The 23,097-nt window shown below is 37.6% G+C and overlaps 1 long non-coding RNA gene across 1 annotated transcript in view; it reads right to left on the bottom strand.

Moving 5' to 3' along the window:
* Positions 1–3,895: 3,895 nt before the first annotated feature.
* Positions 3,896–23,097, bottom strand: part of LOC131943704 (uncharacterized) — a 28,647-nt gene continuing 9,445 nt past the window's right edge. Inside the window, exon 3 of the long non-coding RNA XR_009386933.1 lies at positions 3,896–4,008. This is a non-coding gene — a long non-coding RNA (uncharacterized LOC131943704). The remainder of the gene's footprint in view (positions 4,009–23,097) is intronic.

The raw sequence follows: 23,097 nt of genomic DNA, 5'->3' as shown, positions 1-23,097 counted from the left end.
ACACAAACACAGACTAACACACACACTAGCACACGCACAAACACACACACTGACACACACACACACATTAACACACACACTAACACACGAACGCAGACTAACACACACACTAACACGCACAAACACAGACACTGGCACACACACACACTAACACACAAACGCAGACTAACACACCGAATAACATACGCACACTGATACATAGACACACTAACACACACACTTACACATACACTAACACATACACACTAACACACAAACTAACACACACAAACTAACACGCACTAACACACACACTAAGACACACACTAACACACACATACTAACCTTCACATACAAACTCATACACACAAGTACAATTTTGCCAACTCTATGTTTATACCGAACTCTTGTACATCTGTTTTCGTATTGTAGTGTCAACATTTGACCTACCACTCCAATGTTAAACCGACACACCAATTGGTATGTGTCCACCCACACACTCAAGTGACCACTCACCAGTTCCGTGCCATGAGATCATCGGCCCTTGTAACATGAGATGTGAACTATTTATACTCAACCCCTACCCCCTCTCTCCTTTCCCGCGTTTTATTTATATTAAAAAAAAACGCTTTAGCTGCAAATTTCGCAGATATCCAAGTTCAAGGACGAATTAAGGGTTTCTGTTAACTGCCCAATCTCGCCTTGGTTGTTTATGTATATCTGTGAACAGGATATAAGATAGTGGAAACTCGGAGTTATTTCCCCTTCCACGTTACACAACTTCCGGTAACACTTAAATATCTGGCTGTGAGCGTCCTATTAAATAATTAAAGGTACGCTACTTTGACAGATTCAATGGAAAAAATAAATTAATTTTTTTTTAAAAGAAAAATGTCATTTACGCCAATTAAAATGATCACCAAGCATTCATTAATGTTAAAGGACTGAAATCGTTAAAACGTGTATCATTATGTTAAGTTTTATACTTTGACCTAAAAATAGGAGTAGGTAATTAGATGGTTTAGGAAGAAGAAAGTAACTAAATAGAAGGAAATCGTTCAGGAGTTCTCTTCGCTTGCAAGTTTTAATATCCATATATAATGTATATATATGTATATATATATATATATATATATATATATATATATATATATATATATATATATATATATATATATATATATATGTGTGTATATATATATATACATTCTCTAGCACTAAGAAAACGGATTTGTGTAGACAGCAGTGCTAAAATACACAAATGTCAACACGCACTCGAGCGCTGCTATATTTAGCTCACACTTGACGTGTAGCAAGAGGCGCTAACATTGAGAGCTTTGTTTGCACGTGGTAAAGAGCAGAGCTCAATTACTGTCTCATTATCTGTCCCATTATCTGTCTCGTTATCTGTCTTTATTACAAGGAACAGGATTTGGAAGTGGACGGATAATAAAATTCCAGACATCTGTAAAACATGGCGTAAGCAGCATTTGCCTAACATTCATTGAGTCATGTATGTATATATATATATATATATATATATATATATATATATATATATATATATATATATATATATATATATATATATATATATATATATATATATATATGCACCTGGCTTTATTTCAAGAACAGCAATGGTTTGATGAGAAGAGAATCTGGAGAGAAAGTGGACGAAGCTAAGAATATTCAAGTGAAAACACATCATTCGTCAGTGGGAAAGGGGATAGAGGTGCTAGTCATGATGATTCTAATGTTAAAAAAAAGTTTCCATGTAACACGTTTAAATTATAAAAAATATATTTTAATTCTCAAAAACAATAAATTGTGCAGCGAACCATAGTCAAATATCAAATATTTTTTCTATTCACAATGTTTCTATATACATTATTTTATATCTTTCAAAGAGTAGCTAGTGATCTTTCACATCAACAAACAGGTGCAGAAACAATTTTCACAAGCCCATGAATAGAACCGGCTTTTAGAGTCATAGAATAAACTCAATGGCGATGATACACGCCTCTGAGCTGGAAATTCTAACTTATATTGTTTAATTAAATAGTGCTGCCTGGGGTGGACACCCCCTCTCACCCCCATCAGCTGCGCCTTTGTCTATACTCATGCTATTTAAAGTTGAACGTCTAACATTCCATTGCAAACGAGGCCAAGAATAGTTTGAGGTTGAACACGTATCTACGACAATGACAGGTGTGTTTCATGTGATGAGCAGTGGCGTAGCTAGGTGGTGTGTTTTTGGGGAAGGGGGGGGGGCAGCCCTTTTTTTAAATTCTCGAATTTGATAATGGGATTTGTTTGTCTATTTCCACAAGCGAACATAGTTAACGGTTAGGTTTGTAATCATAGCGATCGTGTACTTATTTTTCCTCTTCCAATTTGATGGATTGGTTTCGAAGACAAAAACCTTAGCTCGATCTTAATTTGGACGTCTGTTCTACCGTTCGACCAACTTGTACCACTTTCTTAAAGCAGGTGGTACACTATGCTTCCTGTTGTGAGTACATTAAGTATGTCTCCGCCTCCTCAACACATAAACACGCGCCATATAGGCCTAGAATACCTGAGTTAAAACGAATCAGCATAAAACAAAAACAAAAAACTGTTACTTATCAGATCATATATCAGATCACATCATGTTGTATCTTCCCTTAGACCAAAAAAACAATGGAAGTTTTTTGTTTTGTTTTTGAGACAGTAGAAACGAAAGCAGCAACATTGTCAATGTAGTTATGAGATCTGAGATAATATGCATCAACATGGAGCAATAGTAGCAATGAAATGTAAAAAAGGTTTTAAAAATTGTTTGTAAAAAAAACTATATTTATAATATAAAATAAACCTTTTGGACAAAGTATAACAAAATAAACATCCCATATTCATCCCCCTTTTCTCTCTCTTTATATTTTCTTATATATCTTTCTTTCTATCTTTCTAATATAAGGATCGTAATCACCGTTGCAAAACATCAATATTTTAACACCTTGCGCAGATAACTCAACAAATATCGTCAGAAGCAAATTAACCTAATTATATCACAGCATTAAAAACGGCCATCCCCACTAATTAACATAATCATAATCACGTGGCTTCCGTATCTCTTAAACTCGTTGCCGCTCCATCGTTAAACTGGCCAGGTTTTTGAAATATAATTTACTCATGACAAATGTCTTGTCACTTTTATCCCCAGGCAACCTGGCAACTTGAGAATAGCCCAGTTTTTTAAACACCCTCACCAGAGCCTCGTTTTCCTCAAACGTATCCACATACACCCCAACAAATCCGTTTCTCACGGCCTGAATTTCCGACAACCGGATGCAGTATTCCGTTATGGGTATTCCGAACCCCCGGAATTCCGGCTCCACTACGATGATAAGGTCCGCCGTCTTCACGCCCCGGTAAAACCGGCTCCGTTTTAAGATGACGGACGCCATGTTTTTTCTGTCCGACTTCTGGGCTATGATGTAGTTGTAGTGCTCTCTCAAGTCTTTGGTGAAGGTGTCTTGTGAGTCGAACACGTCAAAGCCAACACCTGCAACAAGAATAAAAGACATTTGTCAAGGTGTCTTGTGAGCTATGTTCCCTCTTAGCGGTAGTAGTGGTTGGTAAAAGGTCCAAGGCTCAGATAGTAAATCTTTTATTATAAAAGTGAAACAGTTGCTCGAAATGACACAGGTGCTTAATGTGAAGTGCTGGAAATGACACAGGTTCTCAAAGTGAAACCGATGCTCAATGTGACACAGGTACTTTAAGTGGCACAAGTGCTAATTGAGACACGAGTGCTTAAAGTAAGAAAAAATTTAATATGACACAGGTAAAATACGACTCACGCGAGAAAAGGTTTGACTTGGGGGGGGGGGGGGGGGGTGAATAGAGCAAGAATTTAAAATACCTTCATCACATGTGACTCGCTGCATCAGTGCGTAGATAGGGGTCAACTGGGCGTCGTTGACCTGCTGAACTATGACCTCTGTGGTTAGACCGATGGTACTCATACACGTACTAGCCACGCTGAAAAAAAAACAGCAACAACAACATATTAAAGACAACGATAAATATTGAAGGCAACCAATTATTATGACCTAAGTAGAGTTGGGGATGGGGCTGATAGGAGTCACTGTCTGGAAAATATCCCTACACCCAATGTAACAATTAAACCAACAGGTCTATTTATGTTTGTTATAGATATCAAACAAATATAATTGTACGTCTAAAAGAAGGTGGTCCTTGCATGCTGCCTCGTCAGCCCCCTTCTTAATCCGCCACTGGTACTAATGTAATTTTTTACATTTCTATGTACTTTCTGGTGTATGTGTGCTACTATGTTTGGTATGTGGGTATGTGTGTGGATGCAGGTAGTTCAATGCGCAACCTTCATTTCAACTTGAGGGCACGTTTCCTTTTCGGACAATTGGTAAACAATTCCAGCATATTTCATCGGTCAAGGCTGAGCCTGGGGACACTAATAAGTATCGCGAAGTCTCATCAATGCTTGGGATGTTGGGACGGAGAATGGGTCGGTCTTAAACAACCACCTATATGTTTAACAACATAAGGGCTCTAGGGGGTTGCGTAGCGGCCCTGAAGATATGCATACACACAAACGTGTACATGTACGCGTACGTGTACGTTTACATACACATGTGTGTTTGCATGTTCATTGCGCCTGTGTATATGATAATATGTAGATTATATAGCTCGAACACCCACATATATATATATATATATATATATATATATATATATATATATATATATATATATATATATATATATATATATATATATATATATATATATATGTATATATATATATATCTTTAAGTATGAAGTAGGGCAAATGTAGAGAGTTCTCCCAGCTAATACACACACGGAAGCTTCTTTTCTGCGTGTGAATACTTTGTCGTTTGGTTGGTTTTTACTTTCTCGGATTTACGAAGTACAGAGAGCCTTAAAACCGTGCAAAAAAAAATTGAGATGTTTGCAAATCTCGACGTTTTACACCTCCCTGAGTCGAAAAAACATAGTTTAGCAATCTTGTCCGTATGTCTGTGTGTGTGTATGTGTGTCTGTATGTGTGTGTTTTGTTTTGCGTTCACTTTTTTCTACGAGATTCTATTCCATTTTAAAAAGTTTAAGTAATTAAAAATGGATTTAAAATCGTGTCTATATCCCGAGTTGCCATCCCCTGTTGTTTCATATCAGAATATTCGAGAAAGTTTAGGGGAGATCACTCCTGGTTAATTTTACCTTTAATTTAATCTCATTGCGGGACTACAAAATCCGCGCTAATTGCTAAACGACACGTAGCCTTGACCAACAAGTTTCGTCTGCTATGGGTTAACTTGACATCCGAAGATTTTTAAATGACTGGTAAGAAAACGAGGCGCTTAGAATCACAACAGGCTATAAGATTTCAGACGGCTCGTAAACAGACCCATAAAAACGGATTTTAATTAATTGGGTGAAAGGTTGTTTAAGTAGGTCAAGGTAGCGTCTGTAAACAAACAAGAGTTCCTTGTTGGCTGGGCCAGTTTCTAATGTTCTCACATAAAATTTACCTCCACGATGACAGGTATACTGTCTAGAACGTTCTAATTAGTGTTATAATTTTCCGACTGCTAATTAGCATTAGAAGTAAATCTTTGTTATGAGGGTGACCTTTGCGTTGAAGAGATGAGCTTAAGTTTTCAAACTTTAGCTCTGTGACCTTTCGTGTATGACCTTGAGTGTGTTACTTTTAGTGTATGATTTTAAATGTATGAGATTAAAAAAAAAAAAAATTAAGATTCCTCTTTAGATCTAGCGAGTCATTGAGCAGATGAAGTAGAGTTCATGTTTCTTGACTTCCGGCTCATGAAGGGATAATGTGGTCAGCACTATGCCCTGCCGCCTTTACTTTTCCTAACGTGAGTTGGGTACCCATCAGAGCTGCGTGGACTCATGGACTTTCCACTGACGAACCCGGATTTGAACTCGAGACTTACGGGATAGAAGTCCAGCGCTCTACCGCTAGGTCACGCCGTCCCAAATGACCTCACGTGTATGACCTTTAGTCTAAGACTCTCATGTATGATCACTAGGATCTAAGTTTATAAATTGTAGTCTATACCTAAGTTGTATGACCTTTAGTGTATAGCATTAAGTGTATGACTCTAAACTATGACCTTATATTGAATGACATAATATGTAAGACCTCTAGTGTAAAACCTCTTAAGCGTGTGGCATATAGTGCATGACCTAACCCAGCGATCGCCAAAGTGACCTTTCGACCTAAGCCTATGACATTAATTATTTGAACTAATCAACTGCTGACGTCAACTTGCTAAAATGTAGCGATGTAAACATTGACCAGCCCCCCCCCCCTCTCCCCACTTTCTGAGAGTGTGAGAAAAAGTTGATCGAAGGGTCCAGAAGTACTCTCTACTGACCTACATAAACCTATACATTAGCCCCGCCCCTTTTCATTACCCGTCGACCAACGCGGAGAGCAAAAACAAGGTCAACCGATAACCTTGACCTTTGAGCTGTGTTGTCAAGCAAAACGAATACCGCTGGCACAAAAGAGCAAGCTCGACCTTGAACTTCAATCACGGTCTTATTCGAGAAGATTCTGTATCCGGTTTATTAGGCAATGTTGAAATGTTATTAGGCAATGTTGTAATGGTGTAATCAAGGAGGATTTGTTGTCATGTCTGTGTCAGGTTGACTTAGGGTACGTCAAACCAGTGGCGTAGCGAGGTCGGGTGATACTTAGTGACCCTTCCCGGGGACAAACTTTCAAAATTTTTATTTGCACCCCCCCCCCCTCAAACTTTTGATTTGCACCCCCCCCCCTCAAATTTTTCTCTATATATTTAGCTGTTTTTTGCCTTGGTGTCACCCCCTTAAAAGGTGTCACCCGGTGCGGTCCGCAGCCCCCCCCCCCTCGCTACGCCCCTGCGTCAAACCCAATTGACGCTGCCTAGGTCAGCATACAAGCTGGATACGAGAGTTTAGTACAGTTTCGTCTTGTCATGAAGTTGCTGGACAGTGTGGAAGCTAATAGGGCTGGTAAGTAGGTCAACAATCAGTTCTATGGCTCATGCAGGTTTTAATGAGCCGTAGAACTGGTTGGTGACCTAATTACCAGCCCTATTGCAACTTCTAAGTTGCCGTGTTAAAAGTTAGTTTGTTGCAACTTTTAAACACCATATTGCACGGATTCCAATGTCTCTTCCATACTTTTTTCTCCGGGGGGGGGGGGGGGAACTTGAAATTTTCGGGAGGGGGGAGGGTGCGGAATAAAATTTCCGGGGGGCGGACACTGTTAAAAGTATATATTTCCCACATAAATTCCGTTTATTTCGGGGGGGGGGGGCGGTAGACTTTCTTCGGTGGGAGTGGGGCTCCGCACACCCCTAAGAGATACCTGAAAGAAACTGACAGATTCCCAATCTACAGGTCGCGATCCCCATAGGGGTTGCAAAGGTTTTTTATTTTGGGTGGTCGCCGAGTTGTAGACCAAACTGAACAAAACTATTTTTCTTTAAATTGTGTACGGGTCGCGGGTGCTTGGCTTTTATAAAACGGGGTCGCCACTCGAAAACGTTTGGGAACCTGCGCACTAGTGACTACTCAGGTCGCAAACAACTTTGAAAGAAATTGTGTAACCTCTGTAAATTCTCATCTAACTACAACCACGATACCCAGACGTCATGGTTTCCCTGATATGTCAGGTACCCATTAAAGCTGAGTGAACTCAGTGTCGTCCTACAGACTTGAGCCCGGTATCCGAACTCTAGACGTTCTGGTGAATAGTCGATAGCCCTACCATCCGACCACGCTGTACCCTAGCCTACAAAATATCTTATGCAAATTGTCTAAAAACGTATGACGTAAAAAGCTTGGTAACATGCAACAATGAACATAATTGAAAATTTTATTTGGACTCTTGTGAAATTTTAACTTAATTGTCTTCTTTTTATGCAGTTTTCTTTTCCCAAGCTTTTTTTAGTTCGCATAGTCTGTTTGTTTGCTTTTTTGTTTGTTTGTTTGTGGGTTGTTACAAATCTTGAAACTCAATTTTGACCCACTTCTAATACAGCGATTTCGTTCAATCTCCCCAGATACTCAGGTGCCGGCGCTACCCATAAGACGAACTAGGCGATCGCCTAGGGCGCCATCCCTAGGAGGGCGCAAAATGTTTAATCGCCATTATCAAAAAGTACCTAATAGTTAATAACTTTTATAAAGGAGTAGCGATCTATTACGCACCCAGGACGAACTATCAATTTTGCACCCCCATCCCAAAATTAGGTCTATGTAGGCCTATTTTTATTTGCGATGGTGAAAATGCAACCCCACATCCCTAATTTGGAAAGGTCGGGGCGCTTTTTATCAGTCACTTTGCCTTTTTAATTTGGTGTCACATAATTGATGTAGAAAACGATTAAATAAGTTCGCTATTTAAATTTCGAACATTTCAAACGGTTATTTAAGTCTCGTTTTCTCTGACTTTGAATTAGAAATAAGTCTGGTGTACATAGTTATGTAATGTCGCGGTGTCCAAAGTATTGTCACTTGTTTGGTAAGTTTTGATGAATCGTTTAGATTTGGGAGTAACGGCGGAAGGCTGTTGCTGATATGGTTTCGTAGGTATAAAGTATCGAAGTGTTAAAGTGTTATAATTTTTATTCGGCTGTTGTGTAGTTAAAAATCTAGTGGAATCTGATAGGTAATAGAGAAATGAAAATGCAGGTGATGAAGTATCGTAGTTCTGGAGTTCGGGAGTATTGATTCTTGTGTTATTAAGGTATCGAATTATACTGACTGTTAAGGTGTAGTAGTAAGTCCAGTGAAATCGTTGTTGATTGGGATTACCGTTTGTAGAGCTTGGTGAAGTTAAACGAGTTGGTGTCGAAGTTCTGGAGTATCGAGTCTAGTTATGTTTAGGTATCGAAGTTTGATATGTGTAGTAAATGTAGTAGAGCATATCTAGTAGTCGAGTTTATCGTAAATTAGATGATTTTAATTCAGTACGGAACACACTACAAAGATAGGTGGGCGTTCTCTAGTTGAAAAATGCTTACTTTTTTAGGAATCTATATTACCTCTTTTAAAGTATTAATATCTAATACTATAATGGGCCAAGTTCGCACATCTCTCTCTCTCTCTCTCTCTCTCTGTCCGCAAAAAATTTTCGCCGGACATCACGTCAGAAACGGCAGCGATATATGGAGAACTTTATACGGACTTTTGTTGAAAATAATATGTTAGATGTTTTAAATGTATAACCACAATTTTATTTCAAGAAGAAAAATATAAAATCAAGGCGTATTCGAATGTAGAGAAACAGTATTATTTATGCAACCGGAAAAGCATTAATAGATGTGTAAAAGAACGCATAAAACTGTGACGACACTATTGCTTACTAATGACGTCATCTGCCGTGTTTAGAATAAAAAAGAAATGAACTATTTCATTCAAATTTGATTTAGATCTACGTACACTATGAAATGTATACAATACAATTTTTCTGGCCTAAACTCATAACATTTATTTATACAAAATCTTTGTTTGGAACTGGCTAATTTGGGATAAAAAAATTAATTTGAAAGAATAGGCATATTCGCGTAAGTTAAGATTTTAAAATACGTCTTTCATTCTCTGTATTTTATAATGTTCCTAAATAGCGGAGATGTTAGTGTACTATAAACCACGCAGGTGGTGCGGGTTCGAGACCCACCAAGTCAACTTGGTTAATGTATTTTTTTTTATTTATTTTGCTCGGACTAAACTTAAAAAAAAAAAAAATTTAATTAGGATTCTAGATCTAGATCTAGATTGTCGGGTGTCCGATAGGGCACTTCCCGGCGCCGCAGGCGCTTCGAATTTGGCAGGATCTTGCCTTGGGGCGACAGAGCACGGGGGCCGGTTGGCCGAAAAGTCTACGATGAGGGGGTCAGAACTGACCTCGACTGACCGGTACCTTATATGAGCTATAAATCGAAAAAAAATGTCCACGGAGGAACCTCTTCATAACTCTTGAGGTCGTAGACCGACCCTCGGGCGAATTAATTAAGCATTCACATTCTCAATGTTTTCGAAAGCCTAAGCCTATTTTTTCTTCTTGAAATAAAATTGTGGTTATACATTTAAAACATCTAACATATTATTTTCAACAAAAGTCCGTATAAAGTTCTCCATATATCGCTGCCGTTTCTGACGTGATGTCCGGCGAAAATTTTTTGCGGACAGAGAGAGAGAGAGAGAGAGAGATGTGCGAACTTGGCCCATTATAGTATTAGATACAACTTTAAGTTATTATTTGCTATTGTAAAAATTATATAGAGCTTTAGTTCTAAACAAAATAGTTTGGTAGGTTTTTTTTTAATATTATCAAGTTGAAAAACAAATACATCAGTAGCCGATATAGATTCCTATGCTTAATGTTAGTAGACATACAGTCTTAGTCGTAAATTAAACATCTAATTAATTGTCTTTTCATATTTTTCACCCTCTCCTAATGGATTTATATATAACAATTTTAGGCTGGAATCTATATTATTTATAACCTTTTATTTTTCAAAAATTAAAAAATCGTTAAATAATCACACAATATAGATAGAACTTGCTATCGCTGGTAAAATATGGTCCCGAACGGCTGCTTTTCAAGGAGCAGAAAATCGTCTTATAGGTATTGCGAGCTACCGATGGTGTTCTAAAGCAAATATTTTAGTCGTTTTGGCTTCATAAATTAGGAATCACCAAAAATCAGAAAATAAAATAAATATAAAAAAACCTTTATAGCATTAAGCTTTTAAATGCACTGAATATATCAATTTTACTATCAGTTCTACAAACAAATTAACGTGTGTTAAAATATTACTATTTTCCGTATAAATTAACTCTCTTAAAGTAATGTTCTCTAAATATTTTAAATTATGCAACTTCTCCTTCAATTATTTCCATTTGTTGTATGTCACAAAAATAAACCGGGAGTGATCTCCCCTAAACTTTCTCGAATATTCTTATATAAAACAACAGGGGATGGGAACTCGGGCTATAGACATGATTTTTAATCCATTTTAAATACTTAAAGTTTTAAAAATAGAATAAAATCTCGTAGACAAATTAATTGCACACCAAGTGAACGCGAAATAAAAAAGCGCATAATAGTGCGCAATATTATTATTACTTTTAAAATTTACATTAGTTTTTTGATAAATCGGAAGTAGCGTAAAGTACTACTTCCAGTCAACGGAAATGACTCAAAATTTAATAGAAGGTAGAGAATTAGATCTTTTACTTACGTATGAAATTTCATTTATCTATCTGAAATAGTACTCAAGTTATAGGCTTTTGAAAAATTCAAAGTAGGAAAAGTACCACTTCCGGTTATCGGAAATCGCTCAAAAGTTGATACGGATCTACGATTTTGATAAAATACTTATATATGAAATTTCATCAACCTAGCTGTAACGGTACTCAAGTTATCGTGTTTACACACGGACAGACACACACACAGACACACACACACACACAGACATACGGACAAGATTGCAAAATTATGTTTTTCCGTATCAGTGAGGTGTAAAACGTCGAGATTTGTAAAAATCTCGTTTTTTTTTTTTTGCACGATTACAATACTTTCTCTATACTACGTATATACGAGAAAGTAAAAACATATTCCTCGTTTTGTTTTTGCTTTTTTACCTTTAAATGTGAGTTAATTTGATCAGCGTCCATTGCTATGGTGCAATTATCGGCTAACAAAATATTTTACGGGTACGCCCAAAACCCCCAGACAAAAAAATAAGCCAGTCAAATAATTACGCTGGATAATAATATTTGAAAATGGCGGTAGAAAACAATTAGCCCCCCCCCCCCCCCCCCCCCACACCCACGCCCACCACTAGTCAAAAGTTAACCAAAACTCTAATGTCGAGGGTCGAATAAAGGGCACATAACTCAAGCTTATCTTTGATACGGCTAATTTTTCCCCCACACACGCCGTCATTCTCTCCCCTTAATCTTCGCGAGAGTGTTGGAGTCCACGTAGACCCCGCACAGAATGTGACGTCACATCAGAGGCGTAGCAACCCTTCCCGGCGACCTGGACAAACTTTTCGATTTGCACCCCCCCCCCCCCGTCGAGATTTCGATTTGCACCCCCCCCCCTCAAACTTTCGATTTGCACCCCCCTCGAGATTTCGATTTGCACCCCCCCCCCTTCAAACCTTTGATTTGCACCCCCCCCCCCTCGAGATTTCGACACCCCTCAACCTTTCAATTTATTTTTCCAACCCATTTTGGCGCCCCCTAAGGTCGGCGCCCGGGGACATATGCCCCCCCCCCTCGCTACTGTCACATGTCCTTTAATCCATCAACAACGTCTAACCCACCCCCAGGTATAGACCCCCACTCCTTAAGACCCACCCCCAACCAGTGTTTCTTTCATAAATTTTTCTCGGGGGAACATTTTTTTAAATTCTCTGGGTAGGGGGGGGATACTGGTAAAAGTAGATTTCTATAGAAATTCTACTTTGTTCAGAGGGGAGGGGGGGGGGTGGAGACGTTGTTCTGGGGTTGGCTCCGCGCCCGAAGAGATGCCTGAAAGAAACTCTACCCCGACCCCTAACATTTTACCGACTTTAGGTTTGTCTCGTATTGAGTTTAAACTTGCTGGTGGAGTAGGATCGAATTCATGAATCATAAGGATATACTAACGGTTATAGGCAAAAGCCGGTTAAAACATCATTGGTTATAGGAATAGTCAGTCTCATAAGCATATCAAAATACACTATATATATATATATATATATATATATATATATATATATATATATATATATATATATATATATATATATATATATATATATATATATATATATCACAAATTCAGATTTTCAGTTATACGCATTGGCTTTTCGTGTATGCGAATATGGAAAATGGGGACAGTTCAATAATATGGACCTGAATAACGCCACAGGCTAGGCCGACATTTTCTCATATTACAAGGGTCCCAGTATGTTTGGTTTTCACGGTAAACTTTTATCACTTCAAAAACTATTAACAATTATTTGAAAGTTTAATTAATTGATATTTCAAATCAGGTTAAATTAGCCAGTCTGTTTTAAGTACTTAGTGCTGATTTTTAAATGTTTTAAATTACAATGTAACTTGTTACTTTTTTCACATAGACTATAGACCTTATGATATAAATCTTTTAGCAAATTCTTTTTATATAGACAAAGACTTTTTATCAAAGACCTTTTGAAAGAGACCTTTTGATACTTTTTTTTAGATAGACCTTTTGATAAAGACAATTTGATACAGACTTTTTATTTAATACTGACCTTTCGATATAAAAAATTTTGGTAAAGGCCTTGTGAGACATTCGTTTTGGAAAGACCTTTTGCCACATTCCTTTTGCAAAGACCTTTTGACACATTCCTTTTTGCAAAGACCTTTTGACACATTCCTTTTTGCAAAGACCTTTTGATTTTGCAGGGGATGGATAGCCTAATCACTTGGTTAAAAAAATAATTTCGGTAGAAATGAAAGCAGGGCCTCTGTCAAAAGTTGGAAGGATGTCATTTGGAACTGAGACCAAAGTCCAGATCCAGACAGATAAGAGACTGACCTGCCAGGTTCCAGAACCAACGATCCGGGGTTTCTTTGGACATTTCTCTCAGTGAAAGGGGTAATAAAAGTTTCTTTTTTTTTCTTTTTTTTTTGGGGGGGGGGGGGGGGCGCTTGTTAATATATTTTGTTTTATATAAATAATATTTTTTTTCATTTATTCCGTAGGAGGCGGTAGACGTGTTCCAGACCACCCCCCTACCCCAAGAATACCCGAAAGAAACTCTGCCACCGATCAAAAGAACCACCGCGGACATCCTCGTGAGGACCGCTCACCCAGCACGTGCGCCTCAATAACACAAGCGCTCACGTTGTACGGTCACGTGTTGGGTTGAGTCACCTCTAGACCCAGGTCGTAACGACCGACTGTCTACCACGGCTGGTGTAGACTTTACCTTTGTCCTTGGGTCTATCGGTGTGTGTCTGATGTTTATCTACGGTATGTAAATGTATCTCGAGTCACGTGCCGTGGCTGTTTGCCCGTTCTCTCCCCGGAGCAAGTCTACCCCCCCCCACTTCCCCACCCCCGCTTTCCCCACCCTCGGGTGAAATGAAAAAAATATATACATTATAAAGAGTAAATATATTTTTATAACCAGCGTCTACCCCCCTCCCCTCCTCCTCACACCTCCATCACATGGAGAAAATTTGTTGAAAGAAACCCTAGTTGCGAGGGGCCTTTGGTGCACTATCTTATATATATATATATATATATATATATATATATATATATATATATATATATATATATATATATATATATATATATATATATATATATATATATATATATATATGTATGTATATTTATAAACAGAAGGTTGCTCAATCAAAGGTCCGCACCCCAACCGTAAGTAGTTCCCATCTTATCAATTATCACAGCTCTTTTTAATTAAGATTTTTAAAAATATGGATTTCTGATTGACCAGACAGAGCTGTCACAAATTTTAGATACAGCTTCTGTGCTGTCGGACAGCAGAGAGACAGCACACGACTGTCTAGACAACAACGTGACAGATATCACCATCTCCGTCTAGCTAGACCAACCACGGTGAAACTTTAGATCAGCTCTTTCCTTGACCTTCAGCACTACCACTACATACCAGTTAAATACCAGCTGGATATAAGCTAAATGCTGGCTGAATACTGGCTGAACTGAACCCCCCCCCCCCTTCCCCTCCACAAACGAAATGGAATTTATCTAGAAAATGTACACTTTTAACACTTTTATATATTTTATATACCAGCTAAATACAGGTTAAATAAAGACTTTAAGAGTCCAGCTACATGCCACAAACTGGGTACGTACCAGCAAATACCGGCTTAATGCCAGCTAATTACCGTCGTGAAAAATACTCCACTAAAATAATATAAAATCTATTATTGTAGCTTCCTCGTTACTTAAAATAAAATTCAAATAGTTGACCTCGAGTTCCGCCCCTTGCTTAGACATAATTGGATAGAAACGGCAAGAGATATTTATGAGGACCAAATGTCTTTTTTTTTTTTAGATCGCTCTAAAAATAGTCCAAATTAAAACAATAGGGGCGTGTGTTTATCTTTTCATCCGCCCTGAGCATCTGCCAGAAAACGCCTTCTTTTCGTGATCTCGCGGAATCTATTTTTAGCTTGGTAATCAGTGATCTTCTAAAGGGAAGGTTCTAAATTCTTTGGTTTTTTTGGGAAACCCCAAAGTTTCGGTGGGGCGATTTTAAGTACTCCAAAACATTGATGATTTTATTCACAGAGTTCTTATCATTTTTATCCTGAATGATGAGAACAAGTCAAACACTAGGCAGGAAAGGATAGCGCAGGTCGAGTAGAGTTTATCTGGGATGAGGCTCACACAGATTCAACTTTAACGATCTCTCAACTTCGAAGCTTATTTTATCTCAGCTCCAAAGGCCATTTTTTTCCCATCAAATCATATTTTAATTCAGCTTCAATTCCCATTGGTTCACGTTCAAAGCCCATGTTATTTCAGCTTCAAGGCCCATACTGTTTCCACATTATTTTAACATTAAAGCCCATGTTATTTTAAAACTAAAGCCCATGTTATTTCAGCTTTAAAGCGCATGTTATTTTGTTTAAAAACAGATGTTATTTATGCTTCTACCCCAGCCTTAAGCGGTTCATACCTATACTATGTCAAATACCATGCAAGTTATGACCCCGCAAGTATGCCTACCACTATTGAGAACCACTGATTATTGCATGATGGTGACCTTTGTGGCCTAACAAGGAATGATCCCCATCCCTATAACGCCCAGGGTACCAGTAGTGAGAACCACTGAGACCTATATGATGGTGACCTTTGTGGTCTAGCACTGAACGTCCCCATCCCTATAACGCCTAGGGTACCAGTATTGAGACATGAGAACCACTGAGACCTAGAGGATGGTGACCTTTGTGTAAGGTCCAGGGTACCAGTAGTGAGAACCACTGAGACCTATAGGATGGTGATCTTTATGGGTCTAGCACTGAACGTCCCTTAGCCCCGTCATGACCTTGAGTGGGTACCTTTTAAATAAAGCCATTTTCCCCAGGCCTAATCCCCACGTCCAGACGCCCGTAATAAAAGAATACCTGGAGGCGGTTGATGGATGGGTGTTAAAAGAGGGCGGGGGAGGAAGTTGAAAATCATGGGAGAAAATGGAGGAAATCCACTCAAATAATAAAGATATGTAAAGGATATCGCAGTGACCACTTAATGCCTTTAAGGAAGAAGATGTGTGGCGTATGTGGATTCGGCAGTATAGCTGTAATGTATGGGGGGAGGGTGTATGTGTACTGTATTTATGGTTGAAAATATTACAGTATTTAAGATAAATGAATGCTTATATTAGCTGCTTGAAAGTTTCACCAAAATAGATGTTTTATGGAGTAAATTTTTAAATAAAAAGTTTCTCATTTTAAAGCTCTTTACATTGACGAGGTAGCACAGTTTGTTTGTTTGTTTAAAACTAGAAAAAAATAGTGCAATAAAACCTGCAAAATAACCAATTCATTATATATCCCTCAATTTCCAGTCTTCACGTTAATTTAATACTTAATTGATTTTTAGAAGAATAAAACTTTAATTATTTTTAAATTAAAATTAACTTGGTTATTTCCCTTGACTAGTGATTGTTTAAATTTAAATCAACAACTCCACATAAAATATTTCTTCTTCTTCTTCTTCGTTCTTATTTATTAGTGTTGAAGGGGGTCGAGATTTATCTGCCAGTGGGTTTGTTCGAAACTTTGTTCAACTGGTTATGCGCCATTAAGGCCATTGACTCCGATTTCAGCCTGCTTTTCTTTTTGGGTTTGCTTCCATAGCCTTTGTCCAACCAAGAACAAACTACAAGGCAGCAGTTGTTTAATTTTGGAGTTGTCTCTCCTAGAAGAGTGGCTGTCCCCAGCTAACGAGCCTCATCTGCCCGAGGGTTCGAACTCGAGACTTTTCGGTTTAGCAACCATGAGCTATACCGACTCGACCACGCCGACCTAAAATATTGATGTTTACGTATTGAGTGTTTTTGTATGGCTGTAGGTAGTGAGTTGGTGTTTATCTGATGGCGATTTACCTGCATGATAAGTGGGAGGGGCCGTGTGTAAACAAACATGGATGCGGGTTTCCAGCGCGCCATGTGGTAGGTTTTTATGACGATATTGATACGATCTCCCGCAAATAAATACCTGTTATGTTGCATAGTTATGTAAATCGTAAGTTTAATATCTTTTGTTGTTGATGTTTGTTTGTTTTTCGAATTGTTTTTTTTTTCTCTGATTATAACCAACATGTGTTTTTATGACGATATTGTCTTATTTATACGATCTCCCGCAAATAAATGCATGTTATGTTTTATAGTTATGTAAATCGTAAGTTTAATATCTTTTGTTGTTGATTTTGTTGTTATCGATTTTTTTTTCTCTTATGATAACCAATATGCGTTGTGTTTTTATTTAAGGTTATTTTTCTTTTGTGTTATGAAATGTATTATTTGGATATCTAAGCCGATAAGGGAATCCACCGAGAGTCGATAACGCAGATGAAGTAGAGTTCATCTGGTTCTGGGACCATATGGCATATGCGAAGTTTATATGGTTAGCTGTCGACCATGCCTCCTGTCACTTCCCCTTATAAGTAAGGCACCTATAAGATATGTATGGGGGGGGGGACTCCATGACAGGAACTGACTTCGAGACTTAAGGTATATTAGTCGTGAGCCCTACCGTTCGACCATGTCAGCTCAAAAGGACGACATGATGGAAATCGAACTCGAGACTTACGGTATATTAGCCGTGAGCTCTACCGTGCAACCACGTCAACTCATCTTTATTAGAGAAGGCAGTATAAAAATAAACATCATGGTTCTATTTCTTTAAATTTAAACAACAGATGTGTCAATCAAAATATTCGTCACCAAAATATCTTGTAATGAAGAAAAACAAACAACTTGAACTAAACTGGTTGTTGGTCAAGTACAGAGATGAGTACTGGGATAAAAATCTGGTCAAGTGCAAGGCCACTTGTCTGGGTACATTCATTGGGGGGGGGGGGGGGGGGGGATGGGAAAGTGTGTGTGTGTGTGTGTGTATACGGTGGGGGTGTATTTAATATTAAGAGGTAGAAGGTCGCCGAGGGCTTTTAGAAATGTGTTTCCGTTGTTAAATGTTTTGTGTGTGAAGTTGTTTCCCCTAGTTCTGTTCTCACTCAAAAACATTTTTTTTTTAAATTGTACACAGTTAATTGCGTGGTGTGTTTAACTCTCTACCAAGGTGGTGTGTTGTGTTTAGGCGTCGTCAGTAAATGAAGTCACATCTGGTTGAAATGGAGGGGTGGGGGGGGGGGGGTTCGATGAGTTTTCGCGGGGTGGGGAGGGATTGCCTTAAGGAACGTGACGAAGCATACATCTTGTAATTTTTATAAATAAAAACTGTTAACTTTTTAATTATATATATATATATATATATATATATATATATATATATATATATATATATATATATATATATATATATATATATATATATATATATATATATATATATATATATATATATTAAAGATTTTGGGAATACAAATATTGAAACTGAAAGCTTTCAAAGTGACATGACTTCGCCAACAGCAGCCGGATAATGTGAAGCAGCTGTCGTTTCGGGGGGGGGGGGGGGTTGAGAGTAGAGCGAGATTTTCTAACACCTAGCCCTAACTCCCCCCCCCCCCCCCCCCTTTCCGGGACACACTTTGAATATGCCAATATATAGGTTCAAATAATATAACCATGACAATGAATTTTTATGTATTCTTTATTTTTGTAAACTAGAATGGTTAGATCAATACGTTGAAACAGTGCGTTCATAATCTGCGTTCTAGACCAAAAATAAGTCTTTACAACAAGTACCCTCTGTTGTTCTTAAAACCACATGTTTAGTAATACAAAACTGTGTTGAAGTTTGCCATAATACGAGAGACGGCGGCCTATGGAAATCTCTAATATAAGCCGCTTGTACTATGTAATTTGATATAGAGTAGGGGTGGATATAAAAATGTATCAAATTTGTGTTATTTAATACGTCAAGATCCCCAACCGTATACATGTTTGTTTGCTTTAATCTCTCCAAACATGGCGACCCAAACAAACGACACGCATGCGTTGTGCAACCTCTTGTTTTTTTTAATCTGGGTCAGGCGAGATCGGCGACCGAGATATCGTTCACGGAAATAACCGAATGCTCCCGACGCCGCGAGTGACAAAGTTCAGCTAGTTGTACTGTGCTGAACGTAAACATTTTGTTAGAGAGTAGCGTCGGTTTATTATTATTATTTTTGGTGCATTGCGTATGTAAACATGCAAAAATGATGCAACAAGGGAAGTTGCGGCAGCTCACAGAAGGTTGTTTCTTTCCTGCATTCATTTGTTTCTACAAAACAAGAAGGTGTGCTTGGAAAATAAGATGTTGATGACGCTCCGTAACTACCAGCTTTAGAGAAGAAGAAAAACAATCCGCACTTCAAAATTATAAATAACAGTCAGGGTTAATTAGTCAAGTTAATTTTTATTATTCAGATTTGAAAGATAAGTGAGTTATGTTAAGTTAGAGGTTAACGATCGGGTTTTACAGTAATACGTTTGTTTAGGGTTAGGCTTAGTGCTAGTAGTTAAGTTTAGATGATTACAGAATTAGTTTCCTATAAATAAATATGACGCACCTATCAAATTGGGACGAGTAATCTTCATTTTTTTTAAAAATTCAAACAAAAGAATCTTCGTTGAATGTTTGAATTGGTTTGGGTTGGGAAGGAGGGGGGGGGGGGCTTTAGGTTGGGTAAAATTGCGTCCACAGTTACAGTTACTGACCTGTGTTAATTTTCACCATAAAATATGTCAGAAAAAAAAATTAAGTTAACTTTCATGAGTTGAATGACCGACGCCTACATGACAGGTTAGTACGTGACTGATGGTGAGACGTTTTCTTAATGTCGTAATTAACAAAATAAACAATAGAAGTCGTGCAGTAAATATGACACGTGGGTAAGTAAATATATTGTGTTGGTGCATTAGATCACGTGGTATTATTGACATTGGGGTTTGTTATTTTTGTGGTGTGGTTGAGGGAAGATGGTGTAATGGTAAACAGTGTCACGGGATTGCTAGGTGATTGTTTACTTCTGTGGGAGGGGGGGGGGGAGGCGGTGAGACATGGGATGGTGGGATTGTATGGCTGTTGTATATTACACTGTAGTTGGTTGTGTTTCTGTTGTGTGTTACAATGAAGTTGATTGTGTTGCTGTTGTGCATTTTACTGTAATTGATTGTCTCGCTGTTCAGTATTACACTTTAGTGATTTGTGTTGTTGCTGTTGTGTATTACACTTTAGTTGATTGTGTTGTTGTTGTGTATTACACTGTATTTGATTGTGTAGTTATTGTGTATTACAATGTATTTGGTTGTGATGTTGCTGTTGCGTATTACACTGTAGTTGATTATTATGTTGTTGTAATTTACAGTGTAGTTGATTGTGTTGTTGTTGTGTATTACACTGTAGCTGATTGTGTTGTTGCTGTTGTGTATTACACTATAGTTGATTGTGTTGTTGTGGATTACACTGTAATTGATTGTGTTGTTGTTGTGTATTCCACTGTAGTTGATTGTGTTGTTGCTGTTGTGTAGTACAATGTAGTTGGTTGTGTTGTTGTTGTGTATATACTGTAGTTGATTGTGTTGCTGATGTATATTACAATGTACTTGATTGTGTTGTTGCGTATTACAATGAAGTTGATTGCTGTGTATTAAGCTTTTGGATTAGCCATATACCCTAATCCACCCTTATCCTAAATCCGACCTTATCGGCTGAACCAGCTAATCCATTCTGCGGGTACGGCTAACCAAACAGAACCAGATTGAGTAATGTCTGCTTATCTCTCCATTGTCTTTGTCTATTTTAGGTGGATCTAATATGACAAATCCTAACAAAGCCTTCTATAAAAAGCAACAACACATCTATATTTGGTATTGACCTATTTCAGGCGTGTCAACATCGCTGACGAAACAATAAAAGTGTGAGCACTTTCAGCACGCGCTGAGTGTGCCACTAAGTAGGTCAAAAAACAACTCCGGAAAAAAGGAAGAAAAAAAAGTGTGTTGTTTATATATCGTCAGCTGGTGCAGACGTCACGGTTCACGTGACGCGACTAGACACGTTTCGATCATTCACTGAATGGTTGGGGGGGATCCTTGTTTATCTTTTAATGCGCATGCGCAGTAATGGATTCTTGGTTCCTCGCAGTTCTTCCCTTCGGCTAAAAATAGTAAAATGTCAGGAAATCTTGATCTTTTTAGCATGCGCGTCTATGGATGTTTTTCAATATATTATAAAAATAGCAAACATTGAAATAGTTCAGATATGTTTTTAACTCATGTTTAATACAATAGATCGTCTCAACTCCAACGAAAATATAAATATTGTCATATTTACCGTAAGAAATACATAATCTTCGTCTCGTCCCATTTCGTGGACTTCATTATATACTGTGTTTTTTTTTCAGGCTTTACTTCGGAAAATTTTGTCCGCCCTCCCCCAAAAGTTTCAAGTCCCCCCCCCCCCTCCAACGACATTTGTAAACAACCCCTGGTGCAGACCTTGCGTAACACTATCTGACAAAATCACTCAATCAATGCAGGGGGTTAATAAAACACAAACTCATACCTACAGCTCTAGTTCTCTGCGCATCCTTGCAGGGGCGGAACTACAGTGCCGCCAGACCCCGCAATGCGGGGGGGCCCACGCCTTTAGGGGCCCATAGCCGACCATAATAAAAAAATCTTATAGTTACAAATAAAAAAAAATTCTTGCATTTTTGACTTGACGGTAATAGCATTTGTCAATTACAAACAGATCTACTAGACTTGTGATGTTATACAATAGCTAACACATGCTGTTGCGTAAAAAAAAAATATGCCTGGGCTGTAGAGTGAAAGATAGGAAACGTTCAAAACACTTCCATGACTTATTTCCCTTTTTTAAATAGTTAAATAGGGGTGCTCATAAGCTCCTTTTAATATATTTGTACTAAACAAATAAAAAAGCAATTACTCCTCTTAATTATTATTTTAAAAGAAATACAAACTAAAGACTAACATGGCATAAAAAGGAAATATATTTAAAACAAATAATATAACTACGAAAAAACATAAAAATAAACATATCACGAGAAACCATTTCACATACAAAGTTTTCACATTTTATATATATATTTTTTTTTTGACCGGCATAACCTTTAGTTTACTAGAGAATCGGCTGTATTACAGAAAAAAAAAATTCAAAACAGACTAATGCACGCACACACATGACATGTTGTAATTAGTTTAAATTGAAAAAAAAAAGACATTTTTTTTTCAAACCCGATCAAACCAAAAATAAGTATCCAATGTTTGTGTTCTGTGTTTGTATGTATGTATATATATATATATATATATATATATATATATATATATATATATATATATAGAGAGAGAGAGAGAGAGAGAGAGAGAGAGAGAGAGAGAGAGAGAGAGAGGCTATATATATATATATATATATATATATATATATATATATATATATATATATATATATATATATATATATATATATATATATATATATATATATATATATATATATATATATATATATATATATAGGAGGGGGGCCCAGAATTTTTTTTTTGCGGGGTGGCCCTTTTTTTCTAGTTCCGCCACTGCATCCTTGACAAAATCACTCAAGCTTATTAGCAGGAGGTTACTAAAACACAAACCCACTCATACCTACAGCTCTACTTCTCTGCGCATCCTTGACATTGATCGATGACGAGATCGATGAGCGACTGAGGTGACACATCTTTGACCGAGTTACAAGTTCGTGTTTATAAAACTTAATGGGGAAATATGGCTGTTGACCGAGATTGTTAAAAGGTGTCTGGTATATGGTTTATTGGTGTCT

This window comes from Physella acuta, unplaced genomic scaffold, assembly GCF_028476545.2.
Source record: "Physella acuta isolate Inbredline_101_S28 unplaced genomic scaffold, ASM2847654v3 ptg000465l, whole genome shotgun sequence".
Classification (NCBI taxonomy): Eukaryota; Metazoa; Mollusca; class Gastropoda; family Physidae; genus Physella; species Physella acuta.
The sequence above is the reverse complement of the archived record's forward strand: the minus strand, read 5'-3'. Positions and strand labels throughout refer to the sequence as shown.